We start from the raw sequence: 23,100 nt of genomic DNA, 5'->3' as shown, positions 1-23,100 counted from the left end.
AAGAGTTCTTTGCTGTAAGGGTGGTGAGGTACTGGAATGGGTTGCCCAGGGAGGTTGTGAATGCTCCATCCCTGGCAGTGTTCAAGGCCAGGTTGGATGAAGCCTTGGGTGATATGGTTTAGTGTGAGGTGTCCCTGCCCATGGCAGGGGTGTTGGAACTAGATGATCTTAAGGTCCTTTCCAACCCTAACTATTCTATGATTCTATGATTCTGTGACAATAGCTGGAATAAGATGATGCTCTAGGAAAGCACAGTTTATCATAGCAACTCATTTTACTCATAGTTTCATAGTCAGCACAAGAGCTGAAGTCAACAGGTTCTCCAGGTTTGAGCCACAGCCTAATCTGTGTGCTTCCCAAGGAGACCTTGCATACTTGACCACAAACACCACTGTGAACAGTTTCAACTTAGCACCTGCAGAGACAGTTTCTTTATCAGTGGAGCCATGACCCAGGGCCAAACGAATCTTTGACCTGAGCCTATCATGCTCTCTCTGATGCTCTCCTCCAGGCTAGTAGCCCTTGTGGCACCAGGACATAGCTGTTATATATTATTTTTATCATGTGGCTTTTCAGGTAAAAGCTAAGAACAAGAAAAGCCACATCCTAGCTTACCAAAGTAATGTATTTATACCGTGACACTTTTATTACACGACTGTGCAATGGCATAGGGTTGTAATAATTTGAAGATACAAAGGCCGCTTTTGGAGGAGGACAGATGGTGCTGGCCTCATGTCATTACTACTGGTTTGCAGCAGGCTCAGGTGTAAAACCTTTCATGTTATGGTATCTGGGTTTGCCCTGTTAGAAATTGGTTTGTCCTGTAAGGGAGTCAATTCCAGTGCATGCACAGTATTGATAATAAGAGGATCAGAGCCTGGGGTAAAACAGGAGGCAAAAAGACAATGTAATGAAAGGAATGTAATTATGTAATGAATGTAATGAAAGGAATAAGATAGAGTAAAACCATGACAGGAGGGACTTCATGAGGCATAACAGTTCACAATCTCCCAAAGCTTTTTCTAGGTCTGTTACAAACAGGAGAGTGAGAGAGGCTACTTTTATACATGGTGCATTGGGATCAGAATTTGGGAAAGGCACACAAAGTTCAGAGGAAGTCCTCTCCCCTGTATCTGACAGCTAATGGTGACAAAGTCCATCAGGTGTGTGGGTAAGACAAAATTAAATAGGACAGTTGTGTATCTCAGATAAATTTCACTGTAATTTTAAAATAGTTGCCTGCTGATTAAATAAAAATTATAGATGTTCTTTCTGAATCAAATTAGGTTTTTCCAGGATCCTAAATGAGACAACAGTAATATTATAAAATGAGACATTAATGTTTATATGTGTAAATCATAAAGAGACCTTTAAGAAAAATATTTCGCATACAGGGAGGTTGCAATTTAAACCATAAATTTCCTTAAATAAATACAACTGTAACAAACAGTATCCAAGAAGTTTAGACAAATTGTCACACTGATATTTCTAAATGCAAAGTCATTAAAAATATCTTCAGAACACTCTCCAGATTAAAAGTGACACACTCAAGGAGTACTTAATTTATTTTCTGACACTGAGTAAAGTAGATTTCTGTTGCCTAGAAAAGCAAAATAAACAACTATGAGAACCCAAAGTGCAGATTCCAAAGGAAATGCATTGAAATTTAAGATATTTTTGTGAATCACAGTCTTCCTAGTTTTAGGACAGAAGATTTTTGCATAACTGGGTTTTGCTGCTGTACCTGAAAAAAATATCATGTTGTAAAAATGCATTAGTTAAACAGGCAGGATTTTAGGCTTATTTGGAAAAATAAGTAATCTCTTGGTTTGCATACATATACATGAAGATAACACAAAAAAAGACCCTGAAAAACCTGAATGCCCAAAATCACACAATAAACATTAACAAGTCAATATATTGTTTACTTACAAACAATCAAAAGGTAGAAAACAACAAGCTTGAAACCATCATACCACTTGCATTCAGCTCCTTTGCACACTGGCTTTTTTGTATAGCCCTTCATTGGTCCATGTTTTGCTATTTTTCCCATGGGACCCCTGCTACAATTATTGTTCAAAGAGACCATGCCCATTGATCAGACAGGTCCCATTGTTTTTCCAATTTGTATTTTTCCCTCCACTGTGTGTTAGAATTGCTCACTCATAATCTTTTTCAGTGGAGTTCACCATTATAAACTCCTTCCAAAGGTTGATGGCCTCTGCCTCAACCCCCATGGGCTTTCAGCATTGTTCACATTTTGAAGACAGAAGACACTAACCAGTATGTACTGAATGCAGGATCACAGCTGAGGAAGAGCATGGCCTCAGCTGCACTTTATTTTTTCTTAAAGAATACACCTCCTAGATATCAGCTTTTCAAAGTAGTTTATCACTTCTACAGATCAGACAGGCTCTCAAATCAAACACTGAAGACTACACAGCGGGGCAAGAGCTTTACTTAACTGCTTTCAGGGAGTTCACAGGAGATGTTAGGACAGAAATAGGGCTAAAACTCATTTCAATGTCCAGAGGCAAATGTCTAATGCTAAAGTCTTTCTTTTCTTTCGTTACATACACTTTGATTCCGTAACAAAACAGGCAGAAGTCTGATACAACTTTTCACTTCTCTATAAAATTCTTATACCCTTAGTACCATGTTAAGGTTGCACAAGCAATCATACACCTCCTGTTTTCTCTCAGTATAGTTATTCTGCAGAATCCTCATCCTTATAAAGAAAACACAAAGGAGAGGACCAAGAACATCCATCTTATACTGCTACCCTTGACACATGGGCTTAAAACCAGTGTATCATTACCACCAGCTTCTTTAACTGAGCTAAGAGCAGAAGAAAGCACTTTAAGTTACTAATGTCTCTGGGCTGACCCCTAGCAGAAGATAGGTCCACATTTTGCCAATGGGTGTCTCAGCTGTTGGTTGACAGGAGAAAAACTTAGAGGTAGTGGGTACAGTGATTCTTTCCCAGCTTTGGAGAGTGAGCACCAACAACCAGCCACTGCCAACCCATCTCCTCTCCACCAATTTCTCTCTTCACACCAGCCTGCTTGGAGCATTTTCCCAGGAGGACATGCCCTTTATAGCGGGATGACCACGAGTCTTCCCCCCCACCATCATTTCACATCTCGCTTCTCTCAAAGTTCTAAAGCTTTTCACAGTCAAACTGCTGTGAGGATTTTAATAGTGACAAAATCATACATTTTTCCTTAAACAACTTCTCTGAACCAACCCAGCCATTTCAGTTCATCCCACTACATTCCACCCTGAGGCACAAAATCAGCATCATAATTATTTTTTTGCAAAGCTACAAGAAGTCAAAAATCGCATTTTACAGTAGAAAATATGTGGATAGGTTTAGATTGTCACCTGGATGAATTTCATGATGATTACATTCATCTCTAAGGTATGAAGCAGCAGCTTTATTTTTCTTTTCATTCCTCACTAGCAAATCTGGAGATTCAATAATGTCATACAACATATTGCATTATGACAGCAGAGTGCTGATATGTCCTATACAAGCATTTGTCATTTTAGGTGTGGGATGGGTTTTCAATATATTCAACAACACTTTCAAATATTTGCCTAAATTAGATTTTTTACCTTCTGTTACACAAATACAGACTCTTTTCATCCATACAAGGACATTCAAATTCAACAGAGCTATTATCAACACTAACAGAAATATTCGGTGGGAAATGGAAAGCCCCATGAAACCCAACAGGACGCAGAATAAAGATACTGTATTCTGTTCTGTGTACAGTAATAGAGATGCCAGTTTGAACAAATGTTTGCAATTAACTAAGGAATAGCCAGATTACTGGTGTAAATATCGTAGAGCCCCCTGTTCTGCTCCCTGAAACGTGCACATTCAGAACTAAGATACTTCTGTTTGGAATGACAGGTCCTCCATTCCTTGCACATATGACTACTAACTACTGCTACAAGCAACAGAACTGAAGGGATACCCTCAAAAAGTTATCTTACATTTGGAAGGCAGTTGTCTACAATCCATACAATGCCGTTATTTTCATGCCCTACTCCCAGGGCCCTTAATAAACAATGCTCGGGATATGAACACATTTCAAAGAAACAATAATTGAGAACATCATGCATGTATCACATTTCCTTGCCCAAAACAGCTGGCATAACTGCACTACTTCTACATGTTTCCAGGTTAATTCTGATAAGTGATTTCATAGTTTAGCTATGTCACCAGCCTGTATTAAGATGCTGGCAAAGATCAGCAGTGATTACAAAAGTCATTTTGGAACATAAAGTAGTGAAGGTTTTATTGTATTGTTTCTAGAAGTGAATTTGACACGTTATGTTCATTAGCTAAGACAATTTATTAGAATCATCTACTAAACAAAGTTTTGTTATTGTGTGCTCTTAATTTTTTGCATCATTTACTTATTGTTTTCTTCCTCAATGTATTGCCATTAATCCTTGGTGTGGAACCAGAGCAATTGTTTGCACTCAATGTATTTGAAACTTGCCATGACTTGCAGACCTGAGAAAAGTTACTAAAGACATCAGGCAGTGAACTTTACTTTTAAAACTGTATACTCCCTGTTTTCCTTAGAATATTCCTCCTTTTTTTCAACTTTCCCTGAAGGTCTACAGTGTTAATACCTTGTGAGTTTATCGTCCTTTTCTGGAACAATGGTCCAAGCACAGACAGTTGCTTTTCCCTGGTAAATGCATTCTGGGTTGCAGCCCAACTCTGACAACTAGGCCCTAAATCAAGAGTGATTGTCGCAAACTGGAGAAAGAGCCCATTTAAAAAGAGATAGCTATTGTCCTCAGTGAATTTCAAAGCACTACATTTGGGTAGGAATCATCACCTGCATAAAGCAGGGCTGAGAGGAACTCTGCAGAGAAGGACTTAAGGGATCACAAGCTGGACATGAATCAGCAATGCCATACTACTGAAGGAAAAAAAAAAAGGAACTATTATACTGAATATTCTACTCTAATACATAAAAAAAGGATATAAAGAAGCATTAAAAAAATAATCCTTCTGCTCAGCTAAGCAGTAACAAGGCTTCACCCAGACCACTCTGTCCATTTTTTAGCACTTAAGAGTCAGGGACATATTGAAAATCACCCAGAAAAGAACAAGTTAAAAATTCAAAGAGCTAGAAACTGTGGCCTAAGAAGAGATTAAGAAATTAACTTATTTAGTCTAAACATGTGAAGGAGGAAGGAAGCACTTTTGAAAGCCTAAAGGCTGGTGCAGTGAGGGAAGGAATGAGACTGTCTCCATGCCCACCCAGAGCACAGCACAAAGGCGTGCATGGCAACAGGAAGGTTTAGCTCAAAATTTTGTGATTGTGTTGGAAAATCATGCATAGGAATTGCTTTATTTCTATTGCTGGAGTGCCTCAAGCAAGAGAAATATAATTGTTTTTCAAATGTGACACTAACATTGGTGTGGTGGGATAGTCAAGATTACTGCTCAATACCAGGTTTGAAGCAGATTATATTACAGCCTTGCATACACAATTTTCACAAAATGAGTTTTGCCTTCAAAGAAGATTAAAATTAGGACTGACATAATTGAGTGTTTTGCCAGTCTAAACAAGGGACTTTAAGGGGTAGTAACTCTTTGAATTTTATTTTTGACACCAGCACAGAGAATCTGATTAAAGAATTACTGTTTTTTAAGAGGGGTTAAAAAAAATAAAAACAAATAGCAAACCTAAATGTGCAGTCCTCGGAAGTCTGTTGTTGCTCATTGCTGACAAACTCAAATATTTAGACTTTCATATAAGCTTTTATTTTAAAAATACATACTTTTTTATTTTACCTCCTTATGTCTTCTCTTTGATCCCCTCCTCTAACGCTCTTCACATTCAGTAAATTGACTGGATGACAAAACATTCTCTGCAGTTTACCAAAGTGTGATAAGGTACCTACCTATCAGAAGAATACTAATGCAGGAAGCAGAGGATGTTTCAGACTGAGGGCTTGTTATTTGGTTTCAGATAACATAATTGCACAGCTGGGAGCCAGCAACTTAATTGCAGTCCTCTGGGGAGTGGGAGGAATCAAAGCAATAGATGCCTGGAAGGGACTTCACACAAGTGGCTGAAGTGGCCTAATCCTATCAAAGGAGGAAACTCTTGATCTGTACACCAGAAAGAGTCCAGCCTTCTTCAGGCACTCTAGAATTAAGCCCTTCAAAACTGGTCCTCTCAGTGCACTTCTCTGCTTCTGCTATTCTATCAACTTCAGCACCTAAATCCCCAGTATGGTTAAGCAGGACTTATTTCTACTTCCCACCTCATGCATGCTCTGGTTTCAGTGGCTGGGAATAGGATCGTGGCTAAGGGACAAGGCTACGGTCAGAGGCAACAAATCTGAGAGTTCAGCTATCATTTCCCACCTGACCCATATCACACATGCTCCAAGTTTTGGGTGTCTATCACAAGGTACATCAGGTGAATGCACCCAGGAATACTGAATGCATAAATGATTCTAGAAGTAATTGCTTTCTTTAAAGTTAGGGCCTAGACACTGGGAAAAACTCATGCCTGAGAACAGTGCTGAAGTGTGCTAACTTTATTTATTTCAAAATCTCATCCAAGCTTAAAAAGAACTAAAACACATTGCTGGATCAGGACATGTGACTGACTAAAAAAAGGAAATATCCACACCACTTCTAAAGTGTGTCATTTAAAAAAGAATGCAATTATTCATTCTTCAACCATTGGCCAAACTACAGCGTATGGCAGCTAGAAACTAGCACTTTCTCTAGGCATGATTTTTCATAACTGTCCAAGTATGCATTTCTTGCACTCTCCTACTTACAGTCTAGCCCTAGTGCCAAACAAAATCAGGATCTCTGAGCTGAAAGAGAAAACACGGATAAAACCAAAGGTAGATTCCTTTACAAAACACTGTGAAGCAGGTATTTACTTTAGCTCAAGAGCTGAGTGTTGCCCAGTCCTCTGACCAGAGACTACTTTGCAAACCACTATTCTGAGTAAACCACTGTTCTGGGTCATCTTTCACACACACCCCACATTTTGCAGTGGGAAATAATGCAAGGAACTTTCAGGGTTATTATCTGCAAGTTCACTTTCTGGCTAGTTACTATGAACACCACCAGAGATGTCCTCTGACTTGGGGAAACTCAGCCATGGCTGGAACAGGGTGGAAGACAATGAAATTGTAAGCCTAGATGCCTCCTTATATAAAATGGGTCATTCTTCAATGTTTACAACAAGGAAAGGAAAGAAACAAGAGTAGTCACAGTAGAATGAATGAAGCCATTAATATATATATATAACCTGTAATTGTAGAAAACTAAACATTTTCATGCAGTTTTACCAAAGTTCAGTTGAACTTTGGCACTAGAAAGATGTAATGTATGAGTCTGGTGCCTCATTAATACAGCTACAGCACTGCAACCCATGAAGGAAGAAATGAGGGAGGACTGCGCTAATTTAACTCTAAGTCCCACTGAAGAGAATGTCACACTCACTCCCCCTCAGCAGTGGGCTTTTCATATGGCTGTATCCAGGATGGTTAGTGGCTGAAAAGAGAAATCGCTACTGCTGAAAGAGAGCAAAATAGTCACTCATCAGCCTAGTGCCTTTTTGCTGCTATCCTTCTTAGCAATACAACTCCTCTGTTAAAACATTTTCCCTTTAACCCAGTCCAAATCTGGGTTGAAACAGAATGTATTCACTTTGTAGGAAAAGAATGGAATGAGGTATGTTGATTTCAAGTTGTAAGTTTCAGTTGAAGAGCTATATCAAAGTGAAAGACTTTTGCAGTATCTCAAAAATATGTTTTGCTTAACAGACCTTTATCCCTCAGTGAACAAAGAGAGTCAAATACACATTTTCCTGCGAATCCTGTATGTAATACTAACCAAATATATTGCATATACTCAACACCACTTAGCACATACCGTTTTCTCTACTGTAAGCCATATTCCTTTTTCATTTTCCCATCATGTAAAACAAAATGGCTGTTTTCATCTTGGGGTCTGTAAACTGGTATAGGAATGTCTTCTAAGACATCCACCCAATACAATTAGGGAGGCAAAAACCAAAATCACCACATTACTAGCACAGGACATGTTATCACATGGGGTCCTGCACTTCTACTGAAAGGTTCTTAGTATTGCCTGCATTGGAGAAGTGGAAAACCACTACAGAAATAACATACACTAAAGTAAGTTCTGCATGGTCAATAGGATAATACGAATATCATTCAAGAGAGGCTACTAGAATAAAGACAAGAATATGCACAGAAACATCCATTAGGGTTTTATTGTCTAAAATATTAAAGTGGAGCTCTGATGAAAATCTGACTTAATACAAGGTTAAAAGGAACATTAACAAGAAAAACACAACATAAGTTAACCAGGCAAAAGTTACTCTATTTGCAAATAATGGAACCTTAATAAAGGGGAAAAGGCATGAAGACAAGCCAACATTTTATACTGAACAATTATTAATGTACCAACAGACTGAACATTAAGTTAAGATTCCATAATGAGGCTAACGGCCTGTGGAGCTCGTTCAGTCATAAGACTGTTCTCTGCTTAATGGGTGCCATAACCATTAAAGATGAAACACAGTATTTGGAAGGCAGAAATAGACATAAAGCAGAACATCACAGCAACCAAAAAGGCTCTTGCTCAATTCAGACTTGGGCACTGCACAGCAGGGTAAAAAGAAAAGACAATTGCAGTCTCTCTATATCTCCCACCGTTCCAACATCTGAAAGCTAAAGCTGATGTACACTGTCTCTTCACAGGGAAGACCCCCGAAAGCCAACTTAAGCTCAGGGGTTAAGTCTTCCATGGTTCCCTTTATATTTAATGGATAGAGAAATGTTTCCCAAGACAATAAATCAGAGCAGAAACTTACTGTAAATTTTCTGGTTTACCCTCTAGGGTACTAGACTAGAAGTGTCTGACATGACAAAAAGCAAAGCTTCAATCCAGAGGGACTTGGCCTTAAATTTAAGGACTGAACAAACAAACCTCATGAAGTTCAACACAGCAAAGTGCAAAGCTGTGCACTCATGGAAGAATAACCCCAGGCATCTGCAAAGGCTGGAAACCAAACAGGCTGATTAACAACCCTGCCGAAAAGGTGCCATGATTACAGTGGGTGCTGGATTAATAAAAAGCAACCTGGCACTCATCATAAATAAGGCAAATGACTGCATTAAGAGAAGCATGTTATCCTGGGTTCAGCAGTAGCAGTCATTTTTCTCCTTAGTAGCTGGTGCAGTGCTGTGGTTTTGACTTTCAGCCTGGGAACAGCACTGATAACACCAATGGTTTTAGTTGCTGCTCAGTAATGTTTACTCTGACCAAGGACTTTCTGAGTCTCATGCTCTGCCAAGGAGGAAGGGGAGCCAGGAGGAAGCAGGGACAGGACACCTGACCCAAACTAACCAAAGAGGTATTCCATACCACAGCACATAATGCCCACTGTATAAACTGCAGGTAGTTACCCTGAAGGGCTAGGTCATTGCTCGGTTGGGCTGGGTATTGGTCAGCAGGTGGTAAGTAGTGGTATTCTCTTCCCTTGTTATTTCCCTTATCATTATTATTATTGGTGGTAGCAGAAGTGGTTTGTGTTATACCTTAGTTACTGGACTGTTCTTATCTCAAGAGTTACATTCTTTTGATTCTCCTCCCCATCCCTCTGGAAGCTGGGGGGAGGAAAGGGGGGAGGTGAGCAAGCAGCTGCGTGGCTGAGTTGCCGACTGGGCTTAAACCACAACAATAAGCCTCTTTTTCTGAACCTGTAGGAGAATACAAAGCTGCAAATTGCTTTGGCCTTTCTATATGTTGTATTAGTTAGAAGGAAAACCTAAGTGCTGTGTTTCCTGTTTCAGCTAACCCATTAGCATTACAAACAATGCTTCAGCGTAAGCATCTGTAGTACCTTAAGACAGGAAAAAGAAAGCCTTTGAAAATTAGCTGACATGGAATACAAATATTCATCAGCTACATTAACAATCTCTAGACAATAAGTAAGTTAATGGGGAAAGTAAAATAAAGCAGTAAAAATCAAATTGGTTATCACAGGCTAGGGAACAAACTAAGCATAGTGGAAGGTTAACAGAATACATCTAGACTTCGTATGATTGGTAACCACAGGTCTTTGGTAGCATTTTTCTTAAACTGTTTTAAATGCTGGAATACCTTAATTGAGGAAGGATTTCAGCATGTCAGCTATGGGAGCGGAAAACTGCATATTTAGTAGCAAAGTAATCTGAATATATGCCCAGAATTCAAACAAATGTTTTTTGTTAGGTGTTTGTTTTAGCACACATTCAAATGCTTATTTAGTACCATCCTCTCCCACATTTGTGATTTTTGCATTTCTGCATTTCTTGAATAACATCAGAAGCAGGAATATTGCAAAATATTCAGGTATTTCAAGGTCTTTGACTAAGCCTGAGCAGGAATTACAATACCTGACGTCCCACGGAGAGCTTGTTATTTCAGAAAGTTTTGCAAGTTCAAGAGACTTGCAGGATATTCATTGAGTAAACATACAAAATTGCCGAGGCTTATCTGAACAGAACTGCTTTGTGATTAACGCAACACTAACCATCCATGTCCTATCTAAAGATTAACTGAAGCATGGTGCAAACCATAGATTAAATAATACATATCCCTCTCCTTGCTTCTACATCTCTCTTTTTGGGCCAGTGTGGTATGAAGATTTTATCTGAAAGACTGCAATAGCTTTAGAGGCAAAGAAAGGAATGAGTTACAAAGACCATTCCATACAAACACTGCTAGAGCTCAGTTTTAGCATCTTCAAAGGGATCAACCTTAATTTCTGAAATAAGAGCCCATCTCTCCCCCAAGAGTACATTCTCCTGGGGAGGATTTCAGGAGCAGTGCTCCTGCTTTTAAACACTACAGGATAGATTGCATTTCTGAATAAGCTCTCAGGAGACCAAAGCAGAGCAGCTCCTGCCCTGTATTTCTGATCTGTATAGATGTACAGAGCAAATGAAGTGCCTTGCTTGATATTCTGGTATGGGCAGTAAGATGGGGATAAATAGTCTGTACTGACCAAATTAGAAATGGGTAGCCATACCAGCTTGAATTTACGACACTAGACTCAGTAAGTTAGGGGAGAAACTGAGCAGTTATTCATGAGGCTGCCACCATCACCCAAGAGCTCAATTTATAAATACTAGTTGATTAGCAGCAACTCAAAGGGTAAGAGACACAAAGATTAATCCCCAGTAAAAGGACTTAGCAGCGTTGTTTCTTGTGGAAGAAAGTACAAATTACAAGTGACAGAGTGCCTCTGCAACAAGCTATCAAAAATTCCATGGTTGTGCAGTTTGGAAAGGAAAAGGCTCTGAGATGAGAAAGACAACTTGTGCATTTTTACTGGGGCAGGAGAGGGCTGCACAGCCAAAGGCATTACACTGCACAGGAAGCAGCAGCATGCAAACCCAGAAGTGCTTACTGCTGAGCTAACGCCAGCATTTCTCACACTATAAATGCAGACAAGCATTATAAACAGTGAACAAATGTCTACTATATATATATATGCTGGAGTTCTGGCTTACACACATTGACATATAAAGCAACATGTATATACCTTTCTAATTAACTTCATGTGGCTCACCTACAGCTGTAGTTTTACTTTGCTTAACTTTGCCAAGATTTATGGAGAGACTGCCGTGGGAAAAAAGAACCAAAAAAGCTGCTTCTAGTTATTCTGAAGTGAGCACTTCAAAAAGGAAAGAAATCACGTTTCTCCATCTGTTTTCACCCAGCACACAGGAAATATATTCCACTCATTGGTGATGAACTACCAAGGGCACTGCAAAGACCTAAGTCTTAACAGGAGTTCTATAATCCAGATACTGATTTACTGACCACACACCATATCCCCAAGCAGCAGATAACCTAAAGCAGAATTCAGTCTTTACTTCATCTTGCTCATGATAAAACTCAGCTCAGCTCTCTCTTTCTTTTCTTATGCTTTCTCTACTTGTGAAATGAGGATTAGCCACAGATAATCTGGACTCCAGGTCTTGACTCCAGGTCTTGCAGCAGATAGATGAAGCTGTATCTGGTGCTAGAAACATTCTGAAAGCTGGAAGCCTCCTAGCTGCTGGTCTCTCATTATCTCTTTCCTACCAGAACTAGAAGAAAGAGTTGTTGTGACACCAAAGGAGAAAGGAGACAATTTCATAAGATACGTGCCTTCTTATCACTTTAGTTTTGTTACCTTTCAAGATTTGTCACAACTTTGGTTTTACTCTCAACAATTTTGCAAAATACATACAAAATCAGAAGTTCCTCTTTTAAAAGACTATTTCAAGGCTGAGGCAATACTCTGAAACTAGACAATGCACCCCGTGCTTCCTGTTTAGATTTTTGTAATCGCTCAACACTGGGCTGAGTACCTCTGGGGCTAAGAGTAATTACAACAACTGCGGTGGCCACGTTTATAATTATTTGGGGAGCTGTACTTGAAAGCAAAAAAGGGTACACAAGAGTTCCATATCTATCTGTCTTTTCCTTTCTTTTCACACACATCAAAATATACCCTGTTAGGACTTGTTCCTTGTAACCAGATCGTAAATCCATGTAGCAAGTTGTTACCCTGTGCCTTTAATGGCAAAGTACAAGTAATCGCTCATTATCATGAGGATCACAGATTTCACAAGAATCATGAAAAGCATCTTATCTGTGGTTTAACAGATTAACAAACGGATTCGTTTCAAGAAACCTCCTGTTTTTTTACCTTCTGATACATAGAAGTAATCAATATCTAGTTCACTCCTGTTAAGAGTCTCCCACTCAGTATTCCCTTAAGTGAGGGGCAGTCCTTGTAAGGACTTTTAGCCAGGGCAAAAATATTCTTTTAAGTGAGTAGGTAAACCAGAAAAAGAGATGGAGGCTTGCTCAGTGGAACCACAAAAGGAAGAAACTGATAAGTTATTTTGTGAAAGCAGTTTGTTTCATTTGCATTGAACATTAAATTAAACAACTCAAGCAGCACTGAAAACAATAATTAACTTTCATCTTCACATAGTATCAGTGACATTTTTCACCACAGCATGCATAGTGTTGGATCTTGAGCTGCAGCAAAAAAAGTAGCCAGGAGACTGGCTGAGAGGGAAGGGAAGGTGCTCAGTTTGGGGTTTGTTTGGTTTATAAATGAAAAGAAAATATAAAATCCCGTCACTCATTAGGTATTCTGGAGCTGGAACTAATCTTTATTTGATGCCCTCAATTTTGACTCAAGCAACATAATTCAGAATGGTGATGCTCTTGCTATAACTGGGCTGGTAACAGGGCTTGTCAAACCTGTCACCAAGTCATCACAGTGATACTCCATCTGCTTTTCAGCTGAGGTTTTTGGAAGATGCCACCCACTTCACGGGGGGTATCAGGTTTTGTAAATTGAGAGCTAGACACATCCACTTCAGGGACTGTAACCTGCACTCAGCACAGGCTGTGGTACTCCTGCCAGAGACGTCTTTTACTGGATGTGTAAGTGGTCAGAGAACAAAATAATTTAATGGACTGGGAATAAGAAATCTTGCAATATTATGTACGAGCTGTTTAGGATATTTTCAATAGCAGTGACTTGGAGTCAGAAACATTGATGTAATTGTTTTCTTTAAATAAATAAATAAATAATCTGCCATACTTTCCAGCAGATTTACGATACACAGAGTTTGGGTGGGTTTTCACTGCTCTTTATTCTCCATTACAAAATGCTTTAAAAGCCAAAACACTTTCTATTCTTTAAGAGAAGACAGCTGTGGGCTTTGCAGGACTGAACAGATTAGCTTGCAGTTTCTTGTAGGACATATGGTGCTTTGAGCGTGTAAGGGATGTTCCTAGCTGAAGCTAAACACAAATATTTCCAGGAGGCAGTAAATCTAGAGTCTCACTGGGGAAGGGTGAAATCACCATGGGAGGAGAAGGTTCAAGTGTATAACAGGGGAAATCTATCCAAGCAGGTTCAAGTTTCAATATTTAGAAAAGTCTGGGAAGGGAAGCATCCCTATGGAGCTGCATCTCATAGCACAGAGTATGGACTTCAAAAAGAAGGAATATGCTTGTAGCACCTCTCATTTTTATCAAAACACTTGTTCTTTGTAATGGTTCTTAAGGGGAGCAACACAAATAGGGCAGCCTCACACCGGGGTTGTGCACTTTCCAGAAAGGTTGCCATGTTCCTTTCTCAGCACTGCAGGTGTGCACATACAAAGCCCTGCAAACCTTGCCTCCTAGCTAGGAGCAAGCATAGCTAGTTCTGCCAACCAAAGGGAAAGGCCAAATGGAAAAGAGACAAGATGAAAAGACTGTTCCTCCAATTCAAGTCATTAAGCATGTCAGCATAGCCACTAGAAAGCACTTCTCTACCCTCTTGATCTCTTTCTGAAGGTGGATTTTATGTTTGGCACTCGTGCTCATGTAAACACCTCTGCTGGAAAACACACTCAATAGGCAGGTTAGGGAATACCACTGAGAGCAGAGGGGAAGATGACAAGCAAAGCACACGCTGGGACAAAGATCTAGAGGTTTGTTCTGTGCTCTTTTCCATCCATTTGCCCTGGGAGGTAGGACAAGGCATTTAGCCCCCCTATACTTTCTCTTCTTTTTTGAAAGAACAAAGTATAATATGAAACCCTCTGACAATTGTTTGTAAAGGGCTTTAAAATAACTATAGAGGTAAAAAGTCTCATAGTCATCCTTTATTAATGCACATTTATTTTGTTCATGGATGGACCAGATCCACACTCCAAGTGGTAGCAGTTTTATCCATTTCAACAAAATGGAACAGAATATATGTTTTTGAAGAGGGATGAGACACATCTGCCACACACAGTCGGGATAAAATTTGTCCTGTCTCTTGCTGTGAAAGCACAGAAGTAGAGAGAAGGTACAAGATCACTGACAATAGACTATAGTTCATCAAAGCACAGTTTACAAACTGAAAGTTTACAAACTTTCAAGATACTAGCAGCATCATGTAAATTAACTCGGAGCACTAAGAGCCTTCAAATCTGAGCACCTCACAGCAGGACATTTCAGGGTAGGCAATCTGCTTATTTCAAGCAATTGAGTTCTGTCAAGATTAATGATATTTGACAAATCAGAGGCTGAAAATACAAGAACAGGATTGGTATCTATGTTGAGAAAATAGGTTTGCAATTTCTTACATAATGATGAATAAAAGCACTACTCCTAGGAATAAAGTTGTTTATAAGTCTAATATAGAACAAGTACATTATGCTCTTACCAGACAGCACATTTTTGTTTACACTAGCTACAAGAAACAGCATACTAAACCTCAGTATAGGTTTAGGCTTCTGGAAATCAATAATGCCAAATTAAGTTGGTCCTGTAGTGAGCTAGATGTCAGTTGGAAAGTTCTCCAAGAAACAATGTGCTGAGCAATGGCATCCTTCCAGAGGACATGACAAGAGCCTTCAATCACAGATTGAATCCCCTTTGAATCCCACACGGTGGCTGATGCCAGTCAGTTTTTGACCCTCATGTCCCCAGGATTCCCAGAACAGCAACTGTTGCCCATGGGGTGATGCTCACTTCTGCTCAGCCAATTCCAGCACAGGAGAATGACTAATTCTTTCCCCTCAAAGGATTTGAGCATACTTCCCTTGCACCCTTGCTGCACAGTAAGAATTAGTAACGAACAGAGCAGGACTAAATTAAAACCTTGCCAGGCAGGACACCTGGGAGGCACTGAGTCTGAGAAATGGCTGTGATGTTCACCTTATGGCTCCAGAGAGGCCATGGAGCAAGTCAAGTGCCAGATCACTGTGCCCTGAAGGTGTTTTGGATGCTGCCTTGCTGTTCAGCTCATTCTTCCCTGTCAGATTAGCAAAGAATGCTTCAGTAATTTACAGCAGCTGGCAGACTCCATGGAAAGGAAAAGGGAACAGTAAATCTCTGACCTAGACTCTCACACAGACTTAGCCTTCCCATGAATTAATACACTACCCTATAGCTGCTTTATCCTCAGTTTTTAAGGCATGATGGGCCAGAGAGGTCATTTTAGTCTAGTAAGACAGCACAGGAGAACACACACTCCTCTAACTGCAGCTTTTGAGCAAGCACTGCATCTGTATGTTACACAGCACATCCACCTGGCCAGATAAATTTTGTAATGAGTTACTACTGGCATGCCTTTATGCACATCCAAATTTAACTATCAGAAAAGGAAAGCAGCAAGTCTCTTCACTTCCCCCCACCCCCAGTCTCTGTTCTTAAAGAATACAGAGCTGTTTAAGGATGCTGTTCCAGTCCAGAAAGCTCTCAGAGAAAATCAGTTGGCCCTATCTTCATTTGCAGTAGGGTCTAGTCTTCTATAAAGGGATTTGCTTCCATAAAATAGATTTCATTTTAATATCTTTTAAATCTCAGAATAAAAGAAACAAGATCTTACAGGCATAAAGCTTGACTGCCAAAATACTGTAGATAGCTTGAGCTATTAAATGTAGCCATGAATTGACTCTTTCATCAATTCACTTTCAGAGCCTTCATTTTCTTAAATGTTGTTTCAATAGGCTGTTTGGCACATGTCATTCTTCCTTCCCTGAAGAAGCTCAGCTTCCACTGCTCTAATAGCTTCTGCCCAAAGGAGTTTGCTTTCAGCTGGATCTTGCAGAACAAGATGCTAACCAGAAAAACAGACTAGAGCCTGTACTGTTCAACAGGCTCAGTACTCTCCATTCAGCTGCTATTACTATACCAGGGCACGCTGACAGGATACAGAACTATTAGCCACAGAAATAACCAGGAAGTATCTTTCTTGTTAACTGACTTTTCATAAAAACTTACTCGCTACATTTATATGAAAGTTTGAATATCCCACACTATTTACAGCCGAAAACTTTTTGTTACTGAGCACTTTATTCTTATGGAGTACATTGTTTCAAACAGCCAAAGTTGTCTTCTGAACCAAATTAACTTGTGTAACTTTATGGTCTGGTGGTGTGTATCAAGATTATTTGCAAGTTCTGGTCTATCAAAACTGTCTCAAAAGATGCAACTTTTAACTATATGCTGTCATTTGTTTACAACTAAAGACTGCAGCTACGTTCACTTTGCAGATCATATGTAACAGCTAATGACCATATACTCATACACAGTCAAATACCCCTTCTAGTAAAAGCAGATCTTACAGAATCTGATCTTCCATAAAGAACCACAAGGATATATTTCTCCTTACATTACTCTGAGACATTTAAATTTACAGAAAGCTATGTGTGACAACCATCAATGGCTTCCTGGAACTGGTACACATTGTATCAAGCAGAGAATAGCATTTCTATAGCAACTGTCCCATCACATTAAAAAAAAAATAGATGAACAAGAAACACTCATCACCTCTGTTTGCCATTTCCTCAGTAGTACCTTGCCTTTTTATTCACCCAACTCTTTAAGGCCAAGATAGGAAATCACACTTTTCAGTTAAGCTCCATAGAAGCTGTTTTTAGAACATAGACCGTTTGGTTGTTAAAGATCTGAACTGATGCTGCCAAGATAACTTTGCTGCTTCTGTCATTTCTGCTTCTCTGACTGACCCACAGCAAGGCACAACCAGCAGTCATTTTAAGTATACCCATTTTCCTTGGATATCAGGCTGCCACGGATGCCCAGTTCACCTTTGCCAGAAGCCTTTGAAACAAATATAGCCACCAACACCCTGAGCTGGCCACTACCACCAACTGCACAGATATAGGAAACCCTTGGCTCATCCCAGCACAGCCGCTGGATCGACCTCCCCCTGACAGAGCAGCCCAGCAGTCCCCTGACTTTGCAGTCCAGCTCAGTTCCTCCCCTGCACCCTCAAGTCAGTGTTAGTCACACTTCATCCCACACTTCAGGGAAGATTTGAGCTAGCAATGTGATGCCGTACATAGCTTGCTCAATTCTGAATCATGCCTTTGCACCAGAGGGCTACAGAAAGGCATCATTCATGTTTCTTCTAAGTGCTTTTCTTTAGCATACCTTGTATATCACAGAATAAATTGCTGTATAACATCTGGAGTCTGACAAGCATGAAGGACTGAGGAACTTATGTTTGGAGAAGTAGCACTGTAGCACAGTAGCACTGACAGGAAGAGTGGCCTTCATACTGCAGGCTTCTGTATTTGCACCTGTGCTTGTGGAACCCGCAGTGATCTGAATGCAGAGCCAAGATGCTCAAATCTTAGAGTTTCCAAGGAAGAAATGTGATGATTATTTCTAACAATTAAAACAGTCTCTTCTGACTGCAGAGACCTGTAAATATTTGTTTTTCATCTTTTCTTCCCAAAATGGCCAGAGAGAGAAAAACATTTAAAACATTATGTGAAAACACTCCATTCCTCTTTGAAAAGGGCTACGAACAGCTACATCTCCTCAATTCTGCACCTCAAACTGGATATCATGGAAAAGACAGGGAAATGGCATGATTCAACCGTTTCAAATTTCAAGGTCTTTTTTGAAAAATATTCAGACTTCTACTAAGACTGAAACTTGTCAGTCACAACCCCCATGTTTCTTTATGCTTTGTTCAAATATATAATTTTTTCTAGTAAGGAACTTTTGCAAGTCTTTCAAAAAAATGAGCAATTCTGTCTTATTTCACTCTTCTTATTTTCAAGTTCTGAATACTGTCAGTCTGCTCAGACTTAGAAATACTGCACTGCCCTGCTCTAAACATAAGCATGCACTGGGGATGGAGTTTGCTTTCCTGTGCTTGCTTCCCTGCCTCAACCACCCTATGATATCACAGACAGGAATCCAGAACAAAATTGCACTTGGGAGAAAATGATGGTGCTTTCTAGGTAAAATTTCTTCCTAGCCCTAAGGCAAGTTGATCTGTGTGTTTTTGAGACACAGAAGTAGCACTTATATATTGCAAGCAGGCCCTTGTGCATCTTATCCTTGCACTACATACTACACAGTTAGGATCTGTACTCGTAATCTTCAACAAATGTACTCCAGAAACAAAAAATGTGCTCATAGTCAACTTGCTGTGTACCACGTGAACTCTGTTATCAGCTTTACATACCGTGTTTCTACTTGGCTTATTACTGAAAATGTCATTTAAAAATAGTTATTTTAAACATTTTCATTAGCTTCCTAATGGACCACCTAAACCAGTAATCCAGCAAATTAAAAAGAATTCATCAAGCCAGTAAAATGTGCTTGCTTAGCAAATTTCTCTCCCAATTTGCCCTTCAGAATCACTTCATATATACATACACAGTCTTTCCAATAATCTCCCTTTCTCCATCATTTAGCATTAGCTGCATGCAAACTTGTATTCATTATAGCAATTAAATTGTCCATACTTTCCACAGATACATTCCACAAAAATTAATGCAGTAATTCATGTAATTCCTGCTCTAAAATCAGCTATATATTTAATATAAAAAAGCATAAAGCAAATATTTATTGTTTTGCTGTTACTGCTTCATGCTGCAGCATTACATTACTCAGCTTTCTTGTACAAATGAATTTTTTAGGATTCAAAATAGAATAAGATAATTGGAGAATTTATATTCTATTAATGAACCAATGTAATTATTGCAGAACTGACATGATTACTGCTGAAATCCTTGCTCATCTACACTGCACTGTAGTATCCCAGATGGTATTCTAGAGGCCTGTACTGTCCTCTATGGAAAAACACTGTCCCAAGAGGACCTTCATGACCCTGTAATTCTTGAAATCAGCAGGAATTCATAGAAAAAAATAATATGACAAGGTTTTATATATATATTTACGCATATAGAAAAAGGAAAATTAACATGACAGCTCTAGTGTGATTTGACATCACCCACTTAATTGTTGGCTTCTGAGGACAGCCAACTGAGAGCGTTTGCAAAGGAACTAATCAGTTCAAGGAAGGCTCAAGCAGGGGATGGTGCTCAGGTACAGTGGGCTGGGCAGAGGTACTGCAAAATATAAACATCGTATGTTTCTTGGTACACAAGTCTTAGAAATCCCTGCCAGCCATCTTTTCTAAACACAAAATAGCTGCAGAGTAACCCCCAAAGTTCCCCTTTGCTGTCATTGCAATGCAGGAGCTTGAAGACATATGGCACAACAATCTGAGGACTTTAATTGGATAAAAGCATTCATTGGTTTACTTGAAAATGAAGAAAAGCTTTTTGTTTACTAGTACATCAAAACTGTTAGTGAACTGATGCAGGAAGTATTTGTGTCTTTCCTACTGAAACAATGCCTCTTTCTAGCCTAGTAGTTGTAATCTTTAAATCCCAATCTCTAGGTCAAAGGAATGAGCATAAAATTGCAGTAAATTGGTAAACAGCGCTTTGAGATTGTCAATGCACTGAATGCACAAGCCAGCACTAATCTCATGATAAGGGGCTGTAAATTTGATAAGCCTTTCTGAAGCAGATGTTTCTTCAATGATCCCCCATTACACTAGTAAAATGGTTAATACAATCTTGAACCTGAGAAGAAACTTTAAACCAGTCAATTTCCTGCAGAGAAAGTTATAAAATGTTCCTGGCTGAACTGAGGAATAAAGTTATGTAAAACACTGCTTGATTTAATACATTTTACACAGATCTAGGAAAATTAGTAAAAATGATGTGTAACTGCCAGGAAGCCAGTCTAGCAGCATACATTACCAAAAGTAACTTTCTATGACTGTTTAATTAAAAAATGCTAAGAACAAACATGACTCAAATTAATACAGATTAAGCAGCAAAATCCCTTGAAGCCTACTGCAAGTACCAGCATATTAGATCAGCTAGCTTGTAAAGAGAGTGAAAGACACTGTGCATCAGCTTCCCATAGTGGAGCCTGTACCAGCATCACTCAGAATTGCTGTTTAAAAATAATGGCCCAAAGGAGCTTTTCTGAGTTATTCATATATCACTTAGGAAGAAGGATGTGAGACTTACATTGGAAATAACTCCCAAGAGCATCAGTGAGAGAAGAGTGAGGTAACCAAAATCCACATGGTGAGGATGGCTCATCAGACATTCACAACATGAAATGCTGTCCTGGGTAGGCAGAGTGCAGATGCCAGCAGTGCAGATGCCTCCTCACCGCACCTTGCCCGGCCCAGAGCAGGCTGGAAAACATGAGTTGGGAACACCAAGCCATACTGTCAGAGAGGACCAGAGTGCAGCTGCTGGGAGGAGAGATTCACCACTCCAATCCATCCTGGCCAGTTCTTACTTTTTCAAGGGCATGTGGCATTCAGTAAACTCTGTAAACCCACCAGCACGGGAGGAGGTAGTAAAGGGCGATTTCTGTGCAGGCTGCACACTGTGGTGCCATTTTTGGCTCCAGGTGTCTCTTTCAGGCTATGCTGTATCCTCACTAACCCTATAACAATTTCTCCTTCAAAAACCATATGCTTCCCTTCCTCAGTACTAATAGGAGAGATACCTATTCTTTTTAGTTTGGTTTTATTTGGGGGGCTTGGGGTGTGAGTGTATAAATACACACATGTATATATATATATTTCAATTTTATACACATACATACAGTGTTTGCACATAGGCACATACTTCAAAATGGCAAGAAGAAAACGCTTCACAGTTAAAGTTCCAAGGTCTGCCTAGTGATCCTCAATACGTATCTGCTGCAATTTCCTCTGAGAGAAACTTCTTTCATTCCAGAGGAAATTTATTAAAATGCTGAGACTTCATTTAGGGCACTTTCTAATTAAACAACCAATCTTTAAAGCTTCTGTCTTCTAAGACTCATTGTTCTTTGCCAAGATGAGAAGGCAGCCACAATTCATTGTCTTTAGAGAGACACATATTAGTTAAAAAAATATATATATTTAGCAGCTTTGCAATTTCATGTCCTTGAAGTTAGAAATGCTTGTATAGTTTAATATAGAGAAATAGCCAGCCTTTAGTGTTAGACACAAGCTCTCAACAAATCCCAGTGTCCATGGCATGTTTTAAAAACATAAACTCTGAGATTTAAATTAAATTGCTGTAGACTCACTATAAGTTCTTTAGTTCCATAAATTCTGACATTACACCACATCTGATCTTTCCACATTCTTATTTACGAGAAACTGGTTATTACGAATAGGATAAAAACCAAGTGGCACCACATAATATTTTCCCATTAAAAGGGAGAAAGAAAAGGAGAATTTTAATGTCAAAAGGATTACAGGAAAGCACCTACCTTATAAGAAGGAGTAACACAGATAGGCTGAAATGAGATGAAGTTTCAGTTCCCTACTGCCTCTCCACTAAATTCTCACTTACAAGGTTGCAAAGATAACTGGTGAACTCCTATGGGATAAATTCCCCAAGAGAAGTGATCTCAGCATTTGCATTACTGCAGACATCCTGAAAAATATTTCTTGCATGCCCTTGATCGTTTGGTTCTCTTCTCTGGGAGCCACTGCAGCCTTGATGACCCCATATATTTAAGCACTTCTACATCCTTGTTGGACCACTGTGTGAGATAACTATAGTCATGATAAATGTTCTGCTTGGAAATCTATCTGTTAATTTTCTATTATTGGTATCTTGGGCAGGATTCATGCTCTCTAGGCTCTAGATTTCCACACTGCAGATTTCTAGATCTGAATTAGTCTTTGTATGATCCCTTTATAATCAGTGGGGAGAAATAAACACCTTCAGGCATAATTCATCTGACTCAACCGAAACATCAACTGAGAATATCTGTGCCCTAGAGATGCCTACTTCTGTATGTAGAGTGACAATTCAGGATTAGCTGGCTGCATTTAGTCAAATAAATTCCATCGGGTTTGTTTTAAAGTGTTATTTTCCCCCACAAACTCCATGTGGAGCATGACACATGGGTACTGAAATCTTACAGAGTCATAAGGAAACCTGTACACATGCTATAGAGTTCATCCTCTAAAGAGCTGCACTTGTTTTGAGAGTACAGACTCAACATTTCCTAACCAAAGGAAATCAGTTAGCTTTAACTAATGTGGCTGAACGTGTGTACTAAGATGCACTTACTCCATTTTCCACCCTTACTCTCAACGATTTGGCAGAATACTTCATGCTCTTAGGAGCCTATTTGAATCCAAAACACTCTCTGAATAGCACTTGTAG

General features: G+C 39.4%; 1 protein-coding gene across 1 annotated transcript in view; it reads left to right on the top strand.

The window, feature by feature from the left end:
• Nucleotides 1-23,100, top strand: part of HTR1F (5-hydroxytryptamine receptor 1F) — a 62,296-nt gene that overhangs the window by 16,278 nt on the left and 22,918 nt on the right. The gene's annotated exons all lie outside the window — the stretch shown is intronic.

This window comes from Melopsittacus undulatus, chromosome 2, assembly GCF_012275295.1.
Source record: "Melopsittacus undulatus isolate bMelUnd1 chromosome 2, bMelUnd1.mat.Z, whole genome shotgun sequence".
Taxonomy (NCBI): domain Eukaryota; kingdom Metazoa; phylum Chordata; class Aves; order Psittaciformes; family Psittaculidae; genus Melopsittacus; species Melopsittacus undulatus.
This window is presented reverse-complemented; position numbering and strand designations above follow the sequence as displayed.